This window comes from Euprymna scolopes, chromosome 46 (genome assembly GCF_053919585.1).
Source record: "Euprymna scolopes isolate OS-2025 chromosome 46, ASM5391958v1, whole genome shotgun sequence".
Classification (NCBI taxonomy): domain Eukaryota; kingdom Metazoa; phylum Mollusca; class Cephalopoda; order Sepiida; family Sepiolidae; genus Euprymna; species Euprymna scolopes.
Window position 1 is genome coordinate 66,472,337 of NC_136527.1, and position 21,476 is coordinate 66,493,812.

The following is a 21,476-nucleotide window of genomic DNA, read 5'->3' on the forward strand; positions in this document are numbered from 1 at the left end:
TTTAAATAAAACATGGCTGAATGATTTACTAATTTAATTTTCATTGGATTGTTTTAAATAAAACATGGCTGAATGATTTACTAATTTAATTTTCATTGGATTGTTTTAAATAAAACATGGCTGAATTATTTTCTAATTTAATTTTCATTGGATTGTTTTAAATAAAACATGGCTGAATGATTTACTAATTTAATTTTCATTGGATTGTTTTAAATAAAACATGGCTGAATGATTTACTAATTTAATTTTCATTGGATTGTTTTAAATAAAACATGGCTGAATGATTTGCTAATTTAATTTTCATTGGATTGTTTTAAATAAAACATGGCTGAATGATTTGCTAATTTAATTTTCATTGGATTGTTTTAAATAAAACATGGCTGAATGATTTACTAATTTAATTTTCATTGGATTGTTTTAAATAAAACATGGCTGAATGATTTACTAATTTAATTTTCATTGGATTGTTTTAAATAAAACATGGCTGAATGATTTGCTAATTTAATTTTCATTGGATTGTTTTAAATAAAACATGGCTGAATGATTTTCTAATTTAATTTTCATTGGATTGTTTTAAATAAAACATGGCTGAATGATTTGCTAATTTAATTTTCATTGGATTGTTTTAAATAAAACATGGCTGAATGATTTACTAATTTAATTTTCATTGGATTGTTTTAAATAAAACATGGCTGAATGATTTACTAATTTAATTTTCATTGGATTGTTTTAAATAAAACATGGCTGAATGATTTGCTAATTTAATTTTCATTGGATTGTTTTAAATAAAACATGGCTGAATTATTTTCTAATTTAATTTTCATTGGATTGTTTTAAATAAAACATGGCTGAATGATTTGCTAATTTAATTTTCATTGGATTGTTTTAAATAAAACATGGCTGAATGATTTTCTAATTTAATTTTCATTGGATTGTTTTAAATAAAACATGGCTGAATGATTTGCTAATTTAATTTTCATTGGATTGTTTTAAATAAAACATGGCTGAATGATTTTCTAATTTAATTTTCATTGGATTGTTTTAAATTAAACATGGCTGAATGATTTGCTAATTTAATTTTCATTGGATTGTTTTAAATAAAACATGGCTGAATGATTTACTAATTTAATTTTCATTGGATTGTTTTAAATAAAACATGGCTGAATGATTTACTAATTTAATTTTCATTGGATTGTTTTAAATAAAACATGGCTGAATGATTTGCTAATTTAATTTTCATTGGATTGTTTTAAATAAAACATGGCTGAATGATTTTCTAATTTAATTTTCATTGGATTGTTTTAAATAAAACATGGCTGAATGATTTGCTAATTTAATTTTCATTGGATTGTTTTAAATAAAACATGGCTGAATGATTTACTAATTTAATTTTCATTGGATTGTTTTAAATAAAACATGGCTGAATGATTTGCTAATTTAATTTTCATTGGATTGTTTTAAATAAAACATAGCTGAATGATTTGCTAATTTAATTTTCATTGGATTGTTTTAAATAAAACATGGCTGAATGATTTGCTAATTTAATTTTCATTGGATTGTTTTAAATAAAACATGGCTGAATGATTTGCTAATTTAATTTTCATTGGATTGTTTTAAATAAAACATGGCTGAATGATTTACTAATTTAATTTTCATTGGATTGTTTTAAATAAAACATGGCTGAATGATTTGCTAATTTAATTTTCATTGGATTGTTTTAAAGAAAACATGGCTGAATGATTTGCTAATTTAGTTTTGTGGCTAAACTATGCACCCCCCTCTTTTTTATCTGCACTCAAAGCAAAAAAATTGCATACTAATGCACATATCTTCCCAGGCTGTTTTATAGAGTATTTTGGCACTTCTGCGTGAGAGTTACATGACGTAAATGTTTGTATTTTAGTTTCAAGCACCGCCGATAGATATCGCTTCTTGTCACGGATCAATAACTCTTTCTTTTCTAAAAGTTAGTTCAAACCAAAATTATATTTTTATATATTTTTATACAATCTTTCTGTACAAAAAAAAAGAAAGAAAGAAAGAATTCTTAAATCTATATTAATGTTTCATGTTTTTTAAATTATATTTTGTTACATTTAATACAACCTTACTGTAAAAAAAATTCTAAAAACAATCTATAAATGTTTTGTATTTTCATGTTTATCTTATTTACAGTTATGAATCACTCATTGAAAAAAAAATACATTAATACTTTAAAAGGTTAATATAGCGATACGCTACAACAGAACACCAACAACTTTACTTTGATTTTTTAGAGGTAATCGAGATCGCTGACAACGAATCTGATAATCAAATCCATCGCAAATTTACCGTTTGCATGGTATTAGCCCCTGGACCCAGGGACTATTTTCTGCCATTTTACGGCATAAACGATGGCTGTTGTCTGCGTAGCAAACTGCCTTTTCAAATAGCATACAAACCTTCCGCAAAACATTTAAAATTATATGAAAAAGAAGAAAAGCCCTCCAAGTGTATGTCGGAAGGACTTTTTCTTTTTTTTTTCCAAACATAAAATTTTCAATTTCTTTTTTCATTGACGGACAATTTAAAATTAGGAGAAAAAGTTTGAAACAAAAAATTTTCAAAATACATTACAGCACTTTTAAGGGGGAATTTCATTTACTTATTTTTGTCTTACATAGTTTTTAATGTATTTTAATTGGTCTAAAACAAAGTTTTTAATGTATTTTAATTGGTCTAAAACAAAGTTTTTAATGTATTTTAATTGGTCTAAAACAAAGTTTTTAATGTATTTTAATTGGTCTAAAACAAAGTTTTTAATGTGTTTTAATTGGTCTAAAACAAAGTTTTTAATGTGTTTTAATTGGTCTAAAACAAAGTTTTTAATGTGTTTTAATTGGTCTAAAACAAAGTTTTTAATGTGTTTTAATTGGTCTAAAACAAAGTTTTTAATGTGTTTTAATTAGTCTAAAACAAAGTTTTTAATGTATTTTAATTGGTCTAAAACAAAGTTTTTAATGTATTTTAATTGGTCTAAAACAAAGTTTTTAATGTATTTTAATTAGTCTAAAACATAGATTTTAATGTATTTTAATTGGTCTAAAACAAAGTTTTTACAAGCAGTTTATAAAAACATGAACACCAAACATTTTTATGCATTTTGTCCTTTTTTGAGGGGGAGGGATTCAATTATAGAACTTGTGTGGCTTAACAGGTGCTTCTACAGTTTAATTAACTGTTTTTCCGTAAGTAACGTGACGACATTTACCGATTAGAATACCATTTAACATTTTTTAGATTTTCTGTTTTCTGTTTATGTTGAGGGAGGAGACGGGGGAGGCGGAGTTGCGTTGGGGCGTTTTAGATCAATTAAAAACTACGTGAGACAAAAAAATAAATAAATAAATAAAATAAAATAAATAAATAAAAATCCCCACAAAAATGTATTTTTTAAAAATTTTGTTTTAGACAACTTTTTCTTCTCATTTTAAATTCTCCCCCAATGAAAAAAAAAAAAATAAATGAAAATTCTATGGTTATTTATTTATTTTTTTTACACAGGCATCACCACATTATCAAGGTCAAGAGGCCACTCAAGGATAAGGGTTAAAGAGTGTACAGTAGAATTTGGACAATATATAAAAAAAAGTAGTTACCTCCCTTTGTTCAAACTAATTATATCGACCACTTCTCCTTTCTGAAAGCCCTGTTTTGATTGGCTAGGATGAAGCTCCTTGGCCAATCAACAAACATTTAATATAAGCAGAATTCTGGAAAAACAGATTCGCCCTCTTTTTGAATCAATCGTCGGCCTATAGACAACTATAGAAAATCTCTCCTAAATTTGCCGCCGAATTTTGATTGAACTTTTTCAGGGAGCCGTCCAAGACTTTTGGACGATAAAGAACTTTTTATTGGACTTCTAAAGCCGCAAACACAATTAGTTTTGCAAGAACCTTTTCTTTGTAATATTTTCAATTTAATATATATAATTTTCTCCAATTCTTGTGTGAGTTCAGCAATCTTTATTTCTGTATTTCCCACTTCCTACTTCAACAAGACACCAGCTCCCGGCAATCGCCATAAATATAGTAATCATTAGTAATGAAAATTCGGTACATTTGATAACTTATATGGAACGGCTCATCAAAAACTTATTTACGTTAGACTTGAACACAACCATATTGTAGTCAGCCGGAAAGCAGGAAAACGGAAGACAATTCCACAGGCGTGCAGTTGTTGTTCATGGAATCTACGTTTAGGTTTAGGCACAGATAAAGAGTGGGGGGAATTATTGATAGTGTTTAGAAAAAAAAATAATAATAACGTCTTTCCGACTTTATCCTCCGCCCAAATGGAGTGCTTTTCTTTTTCATATAATTTTAAATATTCCGTGGAAGATTCGTACGCTACGTGAAAAGGCAGTTTGTTACGCGAAGGCGCAGTCAACAGCCGTCGTTTATGCTACCACACGCACGCGCGTAACGTAAGCGAAAGCTGTAAAATGGTGGAAAATAGTCCCTGAATTCAGGGGTTAATACCATGCAAACCGTAAGTTTGCGGCCGGTTTGATTATCAGATTCGTTGTCAGCGACCTTGATTACTTCTAAAAAAACAAATTAGAGTGGTTGGTGTTCTGTTGTAGCGTATTATCGCTATATTTACCCATTAAAAATTATATTTCGATACATTTGTTATACAATACATGTTTCGATTTTCGTATATTTTTGTGTTATTTATTTCGTTATTATATATTTGTTGTGTTATCGTAAACACGTGTTTATAGTTGAGGTTCATATAATGGTTGCTAGATGGCAGTTATCTTTCTAAGAACAACGGCCGATAACTCGTCTCTGATGCTAATATGTCACTGTCATACAGAAAAGTGCCAGTATTTTTAACTTAAATTAATGTTTCACGATATATTTTAATTAATTTTTCAGGTGGAAGTACAGAATAGTTACACACCCTCCGTTCCCATGTTAATAATGGCTTTAACATTATTTCAGCACGGTAACATAAGTGCATAATTGTTTTTCAAACAAATGTACCTTTATTTTTAGTGTTATTTTTCATATAAAAAAACAACAACAACAAAAGAACACATAACTACAAATAAAAACAATAACAGACATTTTGGTGGTTTGGATTATTTAATTATTTACTCTTTCGCTTTTTACATGAGAGAAGAAATAAGGCAGAGAGAGAGAGAGAGAGAGAGAGAGAGAGAGGGGGGGGGAGACGTAGTAGAAAGTTTGTTTCGTTTGAACTGACAACGCATGCGCCGCGCCGACTACGCGATTCAATAATTTGACAAAACCTTTGTCTTGTTCAAAATATAATCCATAATAATATAGGTTGCAAGTCCAGACTTATTAACTTAAATTTAATAATGATAACTATATGAATTCAGCAACAATAACAACAAAAATAAAATTACGAGTCTTAGAAAAATGTGGAGGAGATGGGGAAAAAAAGCAAAATCGAAATCCTTAGTTTTTGATGATGACATAATACGCCATTTTTGACCTTGAAGAGATTCACTTAATTCTGCAGTTCAAAAAAAAAAAAAAAAAATTAACACACTCACGCAACTCTATAAAAAATAGGTACTAGTGCAGAGAGGGGTCCGGACGTAAATAATAACGTTATTATTTCAAAAGCCATTCTTAACATAGGGAGGGGAGGGTGTTTTGTACCTATTCTATACTTCAACCTTACAATTGAATAAAAAACATATAAAACTATAATTAAACTTGGAAATATAATTTAAAAAATAGCGCGGATCACTCTCTGCACTAGCACCAAAAAATTAACGAAGATTTCCATCACACAAGTCAAACAAAAGAATATTCGTTAAACGTAAGTATTACTTGAATTATTGCGCCTCTTTTGTAAATATGTTTTTTTAAAACCTTTTAAAAGTTTCACATCGAGTTGGAAAGAACTTTTTGCAGGGAAAATGCCGGTAATTAGGATTAGATAAATTTTACATTTTAAAAAAACTATAATTAATAGGTACGGACAAAATGAATGCCGATGCTCAAAATGTATAAACATTTTGACCCCTCCTTTTACTTAAACATTCACCAAAAATCAAAAAATTAATCAATTTTAATGAAATTTTCAGTATTTATCAAATGATGATCGCGGAATACAATGAAGTAATTATTTTTATTTAAATCTTAGTGAAAATGTATTTTGTTTAAACAAAAATATACCTTTACTAATGTTATGCTTTTCAGTAGTAAATAAAAAACGCAAGAATTTATTTTTGCTTTTTTATGTAAATAAAGCATCGTAATTTGTAACAATAAAAATAAAATAATTTTTACAGGAACATTTGTGAAAAAAAAGGGATTAATGATTGCTCAAGAGAGGGAGAGGGGTGTGCAGTTACCTTGCTTACTAACAAAAAGAGATTGCCTTGCCTTCTCTGCCTTTTTAAAGTTTCCCCCCCCCCAGGTCAGGTGACCCCGAGGTCAGGTGACCCCGAGGTCAGGTGTCCTTTTGGTTATTTAAAAGGAGATTCTGCCCAATGGTTAAGTTTTTTTTTAGATGCATTCTGGTGCCGAAAAGCTACTCTTTGATTACTTCAGCTTTGCTGGCTAGCAATTGTTAACTGACTGTCACGTCGCAGAAGGGGGCAATTCTTTCGCAACTTAAGGTAGGTGCACATTGCTTCCTTTTCTCGACTGAGCAGTCATTGGATTTTAAGGGAATTTTTTTTTTTTTTCACATTTTGCGGAAGAAACCTTTACTAACATGGATAGAAGCAAGGCAGATTTACAGAAAAGTATTTCTCTTTTATGGACCAAAATCAGAACTATTATGGAGATGGCTCACTTGGAAGATGAACTTTGTAGTAAATCATTTGCTGCATTGCAGAAATCTGTTACCGAATATATGACTGAAGTTGACAAGATTCAGCTGTTATCTGAGGAGGAGGAGGAAGGGAGGAGGAGGAGGAGGACTGGGTTCAAATTGAGAAAGAATTTCTGGCACATACCCTGAGATTGAGCAGCTCGAATTAAAGTTCCTCCCTACTACGTCTGAGTCCATAAGTTCTGCTCCATGTTTCCCTGGAATTGAAAGAGGTGCATCTTCTTTTATCGTGAAGCCGCCTCAGCTTCAGATTACTGAGCTTACCTTTGATGGGTTGGAGATGCAATCCAATCTCATGAGTTTCAGGAATTTCCTATCAAGATTTGAAAATTGTGTGGCCGGTAAGGCTAACGATGTCAAAAGACTGAATTTCCTGAAATGTTCGCTGTCCGGTCAACCTTTGTTGCTCATCAATCATATAACTATTTGCAATAGAAATTATGAAGAGTGAATACCTCAATGAGGATGAAATAATAGACCACATATTCCAAGACATTTTGGACTTCACCTATAAACGAGATAGAGGTTATAGAACTTTGACTAACTTCATTACAAAAGCAGCCTCTCTTCTGGCGGAGCTGGAAGGTTCATTCGGCTGTTCTTTCTCTAAGGAACATCCTTTGGGGGCTCGTCTTATGGCGAAGATTCTCAATTTCAAATTCCCCAGAAAGGTCCGAGGGGAGCTGATTCAAATTTCTGGGAAGAGAATCCCCACCTTGTCATCCATTTTGCGGGATACTAGGGAGGTGGTTAAACATCTTCTCATCAAGGGAGACGAGGTCCCTGGCTCCACCCTTAATACTAGTCAGGGGTCATTGGGGGATGTTTCATCTAGGCCAAGGCCTGGTCCCTCTTGAAGGGATTCTTCACTTCAGGCTAACTCCACTTGTCGCACTCCAGGTGGAAACTTCTCATGCCCCCCCCCCTGTTTTGTGTGTTACCTTTGGCAAGGATGGGGACCAGGTTTCTGCCAACTGTTTGTTGGACACTGGCAGTGGCCCGACTTATCTGTCGGGTAAAGTGTTAGATCCCCTTGGTCCCTTAGCGCCCATTGTACTGGATTGCGAACTCAAATTGACTACCATACTTGGAGACTGTAATAGGCATGAAATTTAGGGAAGTAAAATTGGAGGTGAGTGTTGGATCTCATTCTCCACATTCTCTTCCTGTACTAGTACAGGAGGATCTGGATATATCTGTGCACATTGAGGAGTTAGATACTCTTTTAGACGGGTTCCAACGTCAAAGTTGCCCCCTAGCGGGTAGATTTGTGAGAGGCACAAACTTCCTTCCCATTCATGGAATAATTGGATTGGATTTTATTCAAAGCTTTGGAACTCTCCAACTGGTTCCTTGTTTGTATGGACAAGCCTTTATTACTCCAACAAGATTGGTTCCCTTTGGTGAGGTGAAGCAGTTCCTTGATTTCAACCATTCTCTGGATGCGAACCCAGAGAGCCTTACATTCAATTCTGTTCTAGCATCAACGGCTGAAGTCAACCCCGCTCACCTTTGTTTTGTGCTGGAGTCACAGAGCAAGTATGAGGATCCACTTAGAGATTTTTTTCCCCGACAGTGACATGCAAAAGGGGTTAGAGAAAATGTTTGGGGGTGGAGTCGCTGGAAATAACAGAACACGGATTAACACATTATGATGAGCGGAAGATTGCACTCTTCTAGCAACCCATCTTGTTTAAAGATAACAAGTATTATGTCCAGTTGCCCTGGGAGGAAGGTAAAATATCGCGGGCCCCATCCAACCATGCTGTCGCCTTGCGCATATTAGAACATGTAGTGCGAAACCTGAAGAGAAAACAGCTTTACCAGGAATATCTGCAGGTTTTTCAGCAGCAAGAACGGGAGGGTATAATAGAGATTTTTGTGCCTCCTCAGAGATTTAACAAATTTATTGCGATTCTGCATAGACCGGTTGTGAAATCGGACCCGACTACGATCACAAAAATTCGGCCAGTATTTAACTGTAGCCTCAAGGTAGGGGACTCTCAATCTTTAAATGAAGCTACTTACCAGGGAGTAAACTTAACAACTGACCTGTTGGATTTGCTACTCACTTTCTGCTCCAATAATCATGTTGTGTTGGCAGACATCAAGAAGGCCTTTTTGATGATCCGCCTGAAGCTGGAATCAGATAAGAACAGGTTCTGTTCTTTTTTGAAGGATGGCGAACGACTACATTGTTTTAGGTACAACACAATAATTTTTGGGTTTGCTTCCAGTCCTATCTTAAATTATGTTCTCCGGTATCATGCTGCGCAGTTTCCCATGGAAAATTGCTTTTACGTTGATAATGTCTAGTGATAGTCCAGAGAAGTTGTGTGGATTATACACTCTCTCTCTCTCGGGAGGGTTACATCAAGGAGGCTTCAAACTACAGTCTTGCAATTCTGACCATGTAGGAATTTGAAGCAAGATGGACTGAGTGTTTATGGCAGTGGTTGGGAAAAGGTACTTGGTTATCGTTATTGTCCTCTCTCCAACACCCTTCAATTGGCTGCGGTTAAGTACAACCCTGATGATTCTACTAAGAGACAAATTCTCAGGGAGACCATGAGAGTCTATGATCCTTTATCATTGTGCTTGCCCGTTTCATTGCGAGGTCGTATTCTGCTAAGCAAGCTTTGGGAGAAAGGATTAGGGTGGGATGTACTGGTTCCACCTGAATTTTTTTCCTTATGGAAGAAACTTTTTTCAGATCTTTCTGGATTGGGGACCATTTCTTTTACCCGTAAGGCACTCAGTGAGAGTAAACCTGGTGAACTCTTCCTGTTTTGTGATGCCTCCCCGAAAGCCTATGGGTTCGCGGCATATGTAGTTCAGAAGTGTCGATCTTGTTTGGTATTTGCCAAAGCTAAGGTGGCTCCTTTGAAAAAGAAAACACTTCCTACTCTGGAGCTCATGGCTGTGTTCCTGGCCATGAAGTGGCTGCCTACGATTCTAAGAAACTTTGGAGGATTCATTCCCTCTGAGATTCACATGACCACAGATTCTCAAATGGTCCTCTCTTGGCTTATCTCAGGCACCATCGCGAGCAAGAACCTGTTTGCCCGAAATAGGCTAAAGAATATCCAGCAGATGAGCGTTGAATCAGAAGCCACACTCAGCTTGTATCCCTTATTTCTGTACATTCCAATAGCAGAGAACCCCGCTGATTTGATCACAAGGGGAATGATGCTGGAAAGGTTCAAAACCTGCTTCCAATTCTGGTTCTATGGTCCAGGTTGACCAGGTTGGTTGAGTGGCGGCACCACTCCTTGGGCTATCCAAGACTTGCAAATGCAGCCAAGGTATAGCTCGTGTGTCTTGGAATACTGCTATCCTCCATGGAGAGGAAACACCTACTGTTCTACCCCTGAAAAGGTTCTCTTCATTTAATAAACTCTTAAGAGTGACTTCCTTAGTCCTGAAATTTATCAATCGCTTGCGTCGGTTAGAAGTTGACAGTGAAAAACTGGCAGCAGTTTTGCTTATGCGGACGATGCAACACCAAGTATATGCTGAGGAACTAGATTTTTTGCTAGATCCCTCGGGCAAGATGGTACCTGGGTTGGTGTGGGACCTTGATTTATTTATTAATGATGAAGGGCTAATCAGGTCAGGTGGCAGAATTAGTAGATCTCTCCACTTTAGCAGGGAGGTTAAACACTATTCTGTTGGCAAAGAGTCACCCGATTACCAAGCTTATCATAATGGATGCACATGCTAGGTGCCAGCACTTAGGGATTGCATCCACTTTAGCAGAACTGAGACATTGTGGGTACTGGGTGCCAAAAGGCAGACAGGCAGTGAAGACAATCCTGACTTCGTGCGCTCTATGCCGAAGGTACAATGCCAGACAGGTCTTGCCAACTAATGTAGCTAACTTGCCCATATCCCGTATTGAACTGGAAATTCCCTTCAAGCATATGGGAGTGGATTTCACCGGTCACCTTTGGGTTAGGCAAGGTGGTAAGGAGGTGAAAATGTATCTACTGATCTTCACGTGTCTCAGTGTCAAAGCTATACACATCGAAGTGGTACCTGACATGAGTGTGTTGGCCTTTCTGCAGGCATTGAGGCGGTTCACGAACCTGTATGGCATCCCATCTACCATTTATAGTGATAATGCTAAAACTTTCGTAGGAGGCGGTCGATTGTTTAAAAGGTTGATGCTTAACCATGATTACCAACAGAAGTTTGGTTCCTGTTCTATCAAGTTCTGCCCCATTCCACTTTACTCACGTTGGGTGGGAGATGTTTGGGAGAGGAGTATCCAGACAATTAAGAATTGTCTTTACAAGGTGGTTGGTAGAAGTGAGACGGATTATTTTTCGTTACTTACCATCATATCGGCTATCCAAAGAGCTATCAATAACCGCCCTCTGACTTATCGAGAATCTACAGAGAAAGAGTTAGAGGCAGTAACTCCTAACATGTTTTTGCGGCCTAATAAGAGTCCTGAGTTGCTTTTAGATCTGAACGATGAGGATTTTGTCTCCCACCCAGCCGAGAAAGGCTGCTCAGGACCATGCAGTTTCAGGACCAGTGCTTGGAGTTTCCGCACTCTGGTATAATGAGTACCTGTTGAGCCTCCAGGAGAAACCCCAGGGGCATTCTAGCGTGCCCTTCCAAAACAGATTAAAGGTTGGAGATGTGGTATTGGTGAGGAGCCCACATAAGCCTAGACCGTTTTGGGTTCTTGGGATCATTTTGGAGATGTTTTATGGAGCGGATGGGGTAGTCAGGTCAGCAAGGGCAAAGGAGGGGGGATGCGGTGCATATCCACTTGTTAAAAAACCTATTCCCCCTTGAATTATCCTTAAGTGGAGAGGATCAAGTTGGATCCATACTGGCATCTGTTGATAGGCCTGAGGATGGGATTAACGCTATTCCTTCTCAATCAACACCTGTCAATGAAGTAATTTGGCTTTGTCCTATATGTGATTCTCCACAGGGTGATCAGAACCAGATTTGTTGCCATGGATGTGATGACTGGTGTCACTTCCAGTGTGTGGGAATTGAGTCTCCACCTCTTGCCAGACAGAAATTGTATTGTCCAAGTTGTGCACCTCGGAGACGACGGCAAGGTAGACCTAGCCTCCTCCCTGAATAGTAACCAACAAAAAAATAAATAACCAAAAAATTATACTAACAGGTTAACTTTATATTTTTAGTTTTCCTTCATTTTCTTTTTTTGTTTTTTTTCTGGGGAATTTGTGAAAAAAAAGTGGGGGATTAATGATTGCTCAAGAGAGGGAGAGCGGTGTGCACTTACGTTGCTTACTAACCAAAAGATATTGCCTTGCCTTCTCTGCCTTTTTAAAGCTTTTTTTTTTCCCCCGAGGTCAAGTGACAGTTAATCACATGACCTTTTGGTTATTTAAAAGGAGATTCTGCCCAGTGGTTAAGTTTTTATTTAGATACATTTGTGGCTGCTGTCGGGAAGCTACTCTTTGATTACCACAGCTTTGCTGGCTAGAGATTGTTAACAGACTGTTACGTCGTGGAAGGGGAGGGGCAATTCTTCCGCAACTTAAGGTAGATGCAAATTGCTTCCTTTCCTCGACTGAGCAGTCATTGGATTTTAAGGGAAAATTAATTTTTTTTCACACATTATGAAGAAAGCCCCTGAAGTTCATATTAATGAATTCGATATAACTCGAAGAAAAATTAATTTCTCGAACTATCAGTATTATCATTGAATTCAGCATTGTTTATTCCATATTTTGACACAAAAAATTATAATTGCAAAAGTTATATCTACTTTTTTTACGCTTACATTTTTAACGTAATCTTTATATGTAAGATTCTAATATTTCCATTGCACACAAGAACATATAATTATCAATGTAAAATAATGTTTATATAATCTTTAAAAAAAATTAAATTGAAAAACAGGAACATAGAAAAATAATTTAATTAAAACATGGCAAAAATTATACAAACGTCGGTAAGTACGGATGAACAGACTTGAAAAGAAAACCAGTCTGTTTTGCCCACCCTCCTCCTCTCTTTAATTACTCGCCTGTTTGTGTTCATCAACTTTAAATTTCACATAAACATTCTGATAAATTTTAATGTAAGTCTGTATTTTTTTGTGTTTAATTTTTTCAATAATTATAAATTGTTTTCTTACCAAATTGTAATTTTGTATTAATAAATAATGGTGTTAACTTTTTTGTTTTCAAAGAATAAATTGTCAGTAGTATAATTAATGAATTTAATTAACTTTTATGCATTTTTAAATGAAGGAATGAGGGTCTGCAACTAAAAAAAAAGTCGCTTGGTATGTCGGAATAATGTTGAAATAAATAAATTATGTCTAATTCGTCCTTCTATACATATTTGAATTTTGCCGCCAGAGATTTTTTTGATATGATAAACAAATAATGATACATTTTTGGATAATTATTACTTTTTTTTCAAAAGTTAAGTACATTTATTGTATTAATTCATTATCTTAAGACTTTAACTTAATAGACTATTCCAATCTCAATCTGTAAAGTGCCATTCGATATCCCGTGGACTTTGCAATGCATGTTGTTAGTTTATTTTAGTTTTCTGTTTTTCTTTGTAACTCTTTAACGCTATAACAGTTTTGCAATAAGAAAATATCAAAAAAAAGTTATGTTATTTTTCATCCAACCTTGTCATTATAAATTTTGAAACAAGAAATTGCAGACTAAGACTAGGAAGCATGTTTTTAGGTATATATATATATATATATATATATATATATATATATATATATATATATATATATATATATATATATATATATAATCTACAGTGTTTCTTGTATGAGATAAAATCATTAAATTTCCAGTGTGTATTACAGGTTTGAAAATCATAACCTCTCAACTATTTTAAATCATGAAATATCTAATGCTAATTCTATGGCATAATATGCTTATGTAATCAGTGTTCGTTGAATTGCATAAAATTCCTCAAAATAGCCAGTTTATTAAAATAATTTGTTTTTTTTAAATAACGAGTGTAAGTCCATAAAATAATTACTTAAAATACATTATACGGTGAACATTAAAATTATGCATGACCTTGTGCCAATAAACAATCCCCCTTCTCTGAGCATCACTTCTTACTTAGAAAAAGCTGTTTATTGATCTGTTGATAGTTCAACACTTCTTTCTTTTGAAGGTTTGTATGCAAAATAAAAATACAGTTAGGCACCCAAGCTTACTTACTAGAAGGTCATGTTTGTGATGTTGTCAGTAAGGATTCCTTTGAGTGAGTGCATTTATATTTTAATAGAATCGAGATACTTAAGACAGCAGAAGCCTCAATTAATGTGGGTTGAAGTGTTCCTAGTTTAGGACAACAAAATTAAAGAAATAAAAAAAAAGAATTTGTCTTTGCAAGCCAACAACCGCCAGGTTTGAGATCACCACTGACACCAACCTTCGTCTGTCTGTTTCTCACCGACCTAACCTGTCGACTCCTTTTATGCGTCTCCCGCATGATTTCACGATTTTGTGTGACTTCCACCAGAGCACACCCTTTAATAGGTGCCATCTTGATTTCTCTCTTTCACCCAACCTCGCCCGACGCACACGCGGTAAATCCTGTTCGTTTGATCTGTTTTTCTCTTTCTTTTCTTCCTTTACTTCTGTTAACTTTAAACAGCATGCTTCCTTGATCTCTGGATCACATTTCAGAATCCCTCATCCACTGTGACGGTCGTCTTTCCCTACTTGGTCTCTGAAGTGTCTTGCCATCCTCCCGTTCACGGGAGCTCAGCTCTAAATAAAGGACCAGCGCGTCATTCTCCAGGAACAACGGTATCACTGTGGAAACATCACCTTTCTTTTGGAGTTTTGCCACTAGGTCGACTTACAATTGAATATTGTTAACAAGAATATTACACTTGGTTTATAACTTGAGGATTTCTTATTTTCTTATTGTTCCCATCAACTCTGCATAGAATTGAGGAATATTCTGCTCAGTTCTATTTTTTGTAGCTTAATGAACTCTGCATGAAAATCAGACTCTTTGACAATAAGTGATCGTACACTAGCATATACATAAACTGGTTTTTAAACAATAGATTCCATCTTTTATTTACAATGTGATACTCTCTCAAGAATATCATTGCATCTATTCTCATAAAAGACCCAAACAACACGTGTCTTCCACTGATATTAGTACCTAAATGAAAACCATATTTTCAATTGATTATCTTTACATATTTGCATCATTAGTAATGATCTGAAGAGTTTGCTTTTTTTAATCCAACATATTCTCTTACTCTTTCTGATGCAGGAAAACTCAACAGTAATTAACGCATTTCAATTTTTTCACACGAAGTCACTTAGCAGATAAATAGATTTTAAATACTGGGCTCTGCCATTCCAACAAATGTTGTGAATGAGGTTGTTTTTATAGAAGCCAAACCTCCTTTTTTCTTCACTTTACTAATGACAGACCATGATTGCACCACCTGTTATATACAAAGAGATCAGTTAGTCCACCCTCTTTATCAATCACTACTGACTTAAGATTTTCTTGCAACTATACTTGCTTTTGGTTTTTTATCAACCCTCATAATTTTCCAGTCTTTCATCAACCATCATTGTTTTTTAGTTGTCCATCAACCATCATTGTTTTTTAGTCTACTGTCAACTGCCATTATATACCAGTCTTCCATCAACCATCATCACTTTCCAGTCTTCCATCAACCATCATTATTTTCCAGCCTTCGATCAACCGTCAACGCTTTCCTGTCTTTCGTCCACTGTCATTGTTTTCTAGTCACATCATTATTTTTTAGTCTTGCCTCAACCGTCATTATTTACCATCAACCCTTATCGCTTTCCAGTCTTCCATCAACTATCATTGTTTTTCAGTTTTCCTTCAACCATAAATATAATAATAAGTCTCATTACATTACTGAATGTTTTCACACAAAACTCATTTTAATTAAAAAATGATTAATTAAATTAAAAAATAGTATGTCTTATGTTTTTAAACCACTATACAAAAAGATGTGTTTATAATATATTCCAGTGCATTTGAAAATATTTTAATTGTTTTAATTTTACAGAATATTTAAAAACGTAATATATTTTATAAGGTTCTATCTTTAATTGTTTTTCATTTTGCAGATGATCGTTGTATGAAGAAAACAAGTATCATTGGATCAATATCGAAATATGTTAAAATTAGTTATGTAAACTGCTTGGAACAAATGAAAACATAAGGTGAACAATAGGAAACTCCTCTCATCTAATTAGATTTTATGGTGGTATATGAGACAACACGTTTTCTTCCCAATTGTATATGCATGTTATCTGTTTTAGCTTTATTCAGTAGAACACAGGCTCAAATGCTTGTCACAAATTTTTGTGCCTAATATACATTTACTTGCATATAATTAATGCACTCAGAAAAATAACTAATCTATAAAAAATTAAAAAGATAATTCTGTTTCTCACTTAAATGTAAAACATAAGAATACAAAGTATGGAATTGTATTAAAAAATTGAAAACATTTTGCCTTCAAAACAATTCTGGAAAAGCTCCATATCTTTAAGAATGTTTGTTTTTCTTGTACAAAAAACAAAATATGGATATTCATTTACAAACACATACTAGAGAGAAACCATACTCCTGTGAGATATGTGGAACTTTTTTTACAAATAGTAAATACACAGTGAGCTAAGTGCAAGGGAGATTAAGAAACAATTATAGTCAGAAAAAATGACTCAGTTGAAATATCTAAAGTAGTTGGAGAGTGTTTGGCATCCGATAGAGATAGGATACCCATGTTCAGCTTTAACAAAATGATAGGACAATTTTGAAAAGAGAGAAAAACTATATTCTTGGAAAATATATAGTGCTTCTATCGAAAAAATGTTTCAGCATATACAAGCACATACTGGCAAACAACCATATACTTGTGAAGTGTGTGGCACTTCTTTTACACAAAACCACCATTTGTTGAAACACATACGAACACATACTGGAGAAAAACCATATTCTTGTGAAGTATGTGGATCTTCTTTTAGACAAAAACATCATTTGTTGCAACATATACGAACACATACTGGAGAGAAACCATATTCCTGTGAAGTATGTGACTATTCTTCTACAACAAAACAGCATATGTTGCTTCATATGCGAACACATACTGGAGAGAAACCACATACTTGTGAAATATGTGGCTCTTCTTTTACACAGAAACAAGATATGATACGACATATGCGAACACATACTGGAGAGAAGCCATATTCTTGTGAAGTGTGCAGCTCTTCTTTTGCAACAAAACAACATATGTTACTACATATGCGAACACATACTGGAGATAAGCCATATGCTTGTCAAATATGTAACTCGTCTTTTACACAGAAACAAGGTATGATACTACACATGCGAACCCATACTGGAGAGAAACCACATGCTTGTGAAATATGTGGCTCTACTTTTACACAGAAACAAAGTATGATACGACATATGCGAACACATACTAGAGAGAAACCATATTCTTGTGAAGTGTGTTGTTCTACTTTTACACAGAAACACAGTAAGTTGCGACACATGAGAACCCATACTGAAGAGAAACAGTATTCGTATAAATCGTGTGGCTCGTCTTTTGCAAAAAAAGATAAGTTAAAACTCATGCATGCACATACTGGAGAGAAACCATATTCTTGTGAAATATGTGGTTCTTCTTTTACAATAAAACAACGTTTGTGGCGACATTTGCGAATCCACACTGGAGAGAAACCATATTCTTGCGAAGTATGTGGGTCTTCTTTTGCACAGAAATCACATATGTTATTACATATGAGAACACATACTGGAGAGAAACCATATTCTTGCAAAATATGTGGCTTTTCTTTTGCACAGAAATCAAATATGTTGCGACATATGCGGAAACATCCAGTGTAACAGCAAGTCCTGAGAACATCAACCTGAAAGAACAGTTGGAAATGACTCATATACCATACATTACGACCATGTAATCCCTACAGCCACCTTTGAAAATGCTGCTTTGAAACCTTACAAAGTTATATGGAATAAGTCAGAAAGACTGGCAACCTTGATTGAAGTGAGTGTTCCTAATGATGGCGGACTGAACAGAGTTGAAAGAGAGAAACAGACTAAATACCAAGGTTTCATGTATGATATGAAAAGAAATTGGAATCTTAAGGAGATATCAATCATACCAGTTATCATAGGTGCCACAGGACTTATGAAGAAGAACCTGAAGTCCTACCTAACTAATATTCCTGGTGAACCAAGTGCAAAAGAGATCCAGACAATTGCACTTAAGGGAACAGCGAGGATACTAAAAAGAGCTCTCGGTTGGTTTCAATAAAAAGCGGGGCAATGTTGGCAGCTGGTTTTGCTGCACCATACTCAGCATTATAATCTTAAAAGGAAGAAAAATGCAAAATAAAAAGAGAGAAACCATATTCTTGTGAAATATGTGGCTCTTCATTTATCACAGAATATGATATTGTAAAACATATGGAGAAGCACACTGAAGAGAAAATGCTTTTTAAAAAGATGAGTGGTCTCAGCAATGACAACAAATGCAGGTTCTGCCCCACAGAAGTGAGGAGTGTGAGCAACTTGATATCCAACTGCAATGTTCTGCTAGGGAACCGCTACTATACAATGCAACAAAATAAAGTGTGTAAATATCTTCACTGGACTATCTGTAAGAAGTTGAATATTGAATGCAGCAGCAAGTCTTAAGAATACCTGAAAGAACAGTTGGAAATAAGTCTCTACCATCCATTATGACCATGCAATCCTTACAGCAATGTCCCAACGATGATGGGTTAAACATAGCTGAAAGGGAAAAGAACAAAATGTCAACATGACATGAAAAGAAACTGGAATCTTAGGAAGATCTCTATAATTCCAGTAATTATAGGAGCAACTGGACTCATGAAAAAGAATTTCAAAAACTACGTCGCAAATATACTCAGTAAACCAAGTGCAAGCGAGATTCAGGCGATTGTACTTAAAAAGACGGCCAGAATCTTAAAAAAGATCTCTCCCCTGAAATATATTGAGTTAGAGAGTTAATATTTGGCATCAGGCAGGATGCTCCATCTCAAGTTTGAATAAACTGATAAGAAAATAAAAAAAAGAAAGAAGCAACCTTAAAAAGAAAGAAGCAACCTTAAAAAGAAAGCGGCAACTTTAAAAAGAAAGCGGCAACCTTAAAAAGAAAGAAGCAACCTTAAAAAGATAGCAGCAACCTTAAAAAGAAAGAAGCAACCTTAAAAAGAAAGCAGCAACCTTAAAAAGAAAGAAGCAACCTTAAAAAGAAAGCAGCAACCTTAAAAAGAAAGAAGCAACCTTAAAAAGAAAGAAGCAACCTTAAAAAGATAGCAGCAACCTTAAAAAGAAAGAAGCAACCTTAAAAAGAAAGAAGCAACCTTAAAAAGAAAGAAGCAACTGGACTCATGAAAAAGAATTTCAAAAACTACCTCGTAAATATGAACCAAGTGTGAAGGAGATTCAAAAAATTGCACTTAAAGGAACGTTTAGAATCTTAAATTGATCTCTCAATTGGAATGAATAAAATAGGGGTAAATGTTTGGCATCTGTATATATTTATATATACTTATGTATTTAGTTTATAAATCCTATTAGTAAAGTCCATACACAATCATTAGAAAGCTATTGAAATAGTCATAAATGGTTTATTAAATAAATGCTCGATTTTAGCAAGTAAATTGAATAATTATTTAAATAAGTTATATAAAGATTTATGCTTAAACTTATGTATTTGATAAATCTTATTTCCTTTGTTTATACTTGTTGGTTACAGAAAAAATGAAAAACTATGTAAACTAGTCACTGCAATGTTTCGTTTGTTTATTAAAAGTTTTGTAAATTAAACTAAAGATTTTATATTTGATGCATAATAATTGGATAAGCCTAGAAGGATTTCTCCTCCACTCACTAAAGACAATAAAGAGTGGCACCCAAAACTCTTATTTGAACAAACAATTGTTTATTAAAATATTTTTAAAAAAGCATCCAAAATGAAAAATATATTCTCTTCATTTTTAATTTATCTTTTGCAGACTATTGTTTTCATCTTTATTAGTTGTTGTTTCATGACGTTTCGGCCAACTATTCCTCTGGCCTTCGTCAGGTGGTAACTGCGACGGATAGGAACTCCGAATCTCCTAACTGCATTCTCAGCAATCACTGCCATCCACAGTTGTTGTTGTCTCACCACGTTTTGTCCAAGTAAGTCTCTGGCCGGCGCTTTGGGTAGGATTGAAACCGCTATCTTCAGACAATGCTCATCTGGAACCATAGAGATTCAACGTCTCTATTAACTGCACCACAAGACCCGAAGGGCGATCAAGGTTGGATCTTTTGATCTTATAGTTGGCTGAAACGTTGTGAAGCAACTAATAAAGATGAGAATAATAGTCCGCAATAAATAAATTAATATAAATAATACTCATCTCAATAATGGATTCCAATTAAAATAATATATAAACTCTCTATTTTTGTTTGAATAAATTTTAGAAAGACATTATGTTGGCAGTCAATCTGTGTCGATTGAAACGTGTACCAGTTCTGTGTTTCTGTTTAGGGCATCCTTACTCCAAAATTCTTTCCATGAAAGTTTAAAATCATGAAGAAATATATTTTTATCATTTACAATGTAACATCATATGTTGCAGCAAAAAATTCATGATTGAAACTATTATTTGGCAGTCTTACACATAAACCACATGTGGTGTTGCATATGCATTGATATAGTGTATTGAACCTATATTGCTGTAAAGGTTTTTAGCTCTTGTTGACAGAAAATTGAATAGCATCACATGCAAACAACTGTGATAATCTATAAAATCCTGTGAAAAAATGTGAATTAAAAACCCCCGAAATGTTGCAGAATAATGATGCTACAGTTCCAATGAAATATATCATGTTTAAATATCATAAAAATAATGAGAGAAACAAAAATATTGTGAAATATATTTCTTTATTGCAATAAAAATTCCATTTCATTCACTTTCTTATTTTTCTAAATATTACATCAGTTATTGTGTAAAATATTTGTCTATTATAAATGTTTTTGTGAAAATATTTTTTAACTAAACCCACATTATTTGTAGCATGATGACTTTCTTTATGTATGAGTTGTTTTATGAAATATAGAATATTAATTTGCATTTTATTTAATGATGTTTTATATTTGTCTTAAAAATATTTTTGCTTTTCTGTTCCATTTTTCGTGAAATATTGTCAAACCAAGGAAACTACTCAATATGTTAGAGTATTAGAACAATATGTTAGAGTATTAGAACAAGCTCATTTTTGTGTATAAACTGGATCTGCTACTGCTGCTCCAACTAAAAATGATTATATTAACTAAAAACATACTCCATGACTTTGCTGATTCTCCTATGGAGTTTGATTCTGTACTGTCTATTGCACGTCTTAAAAGATGCTACAATTGTGGAGGGAAACGTCACATTAAGGATGATCATTTCCATTGTCTTGCTCGTGATAAGTATGTTGAAATTGTTGCAAACTCGATCATTTTGCCAGAGTTTGCTATTCTACAAGACCTGTTACATAGTGTTATTATTACAATGATGAGTGTA

The 21,476-nt window shown here is 34.1% G+C and overlaps 1 long non-coding RNA gene across 1 annotated transcript; it reads left to right on the plus strand.

The window, feature by feature from the left end:
* The first annotated feature begins 4,768 nt into the window (after positions 1-4,768).
* LOC145271294 (uncharacterized) lies at positions 4,769-20,877 on the plus strand. The gene is made up of 2 exons (XR_013865808.1): positions 4,769-5,844; positions 15,987-20,877. It is a non-coding gene; the product is annotated as an uncharacterized LOC145271294 (long non-coding RNA).
* Positions 20,878-21,476: the final 599 nt, after the last annotated feature.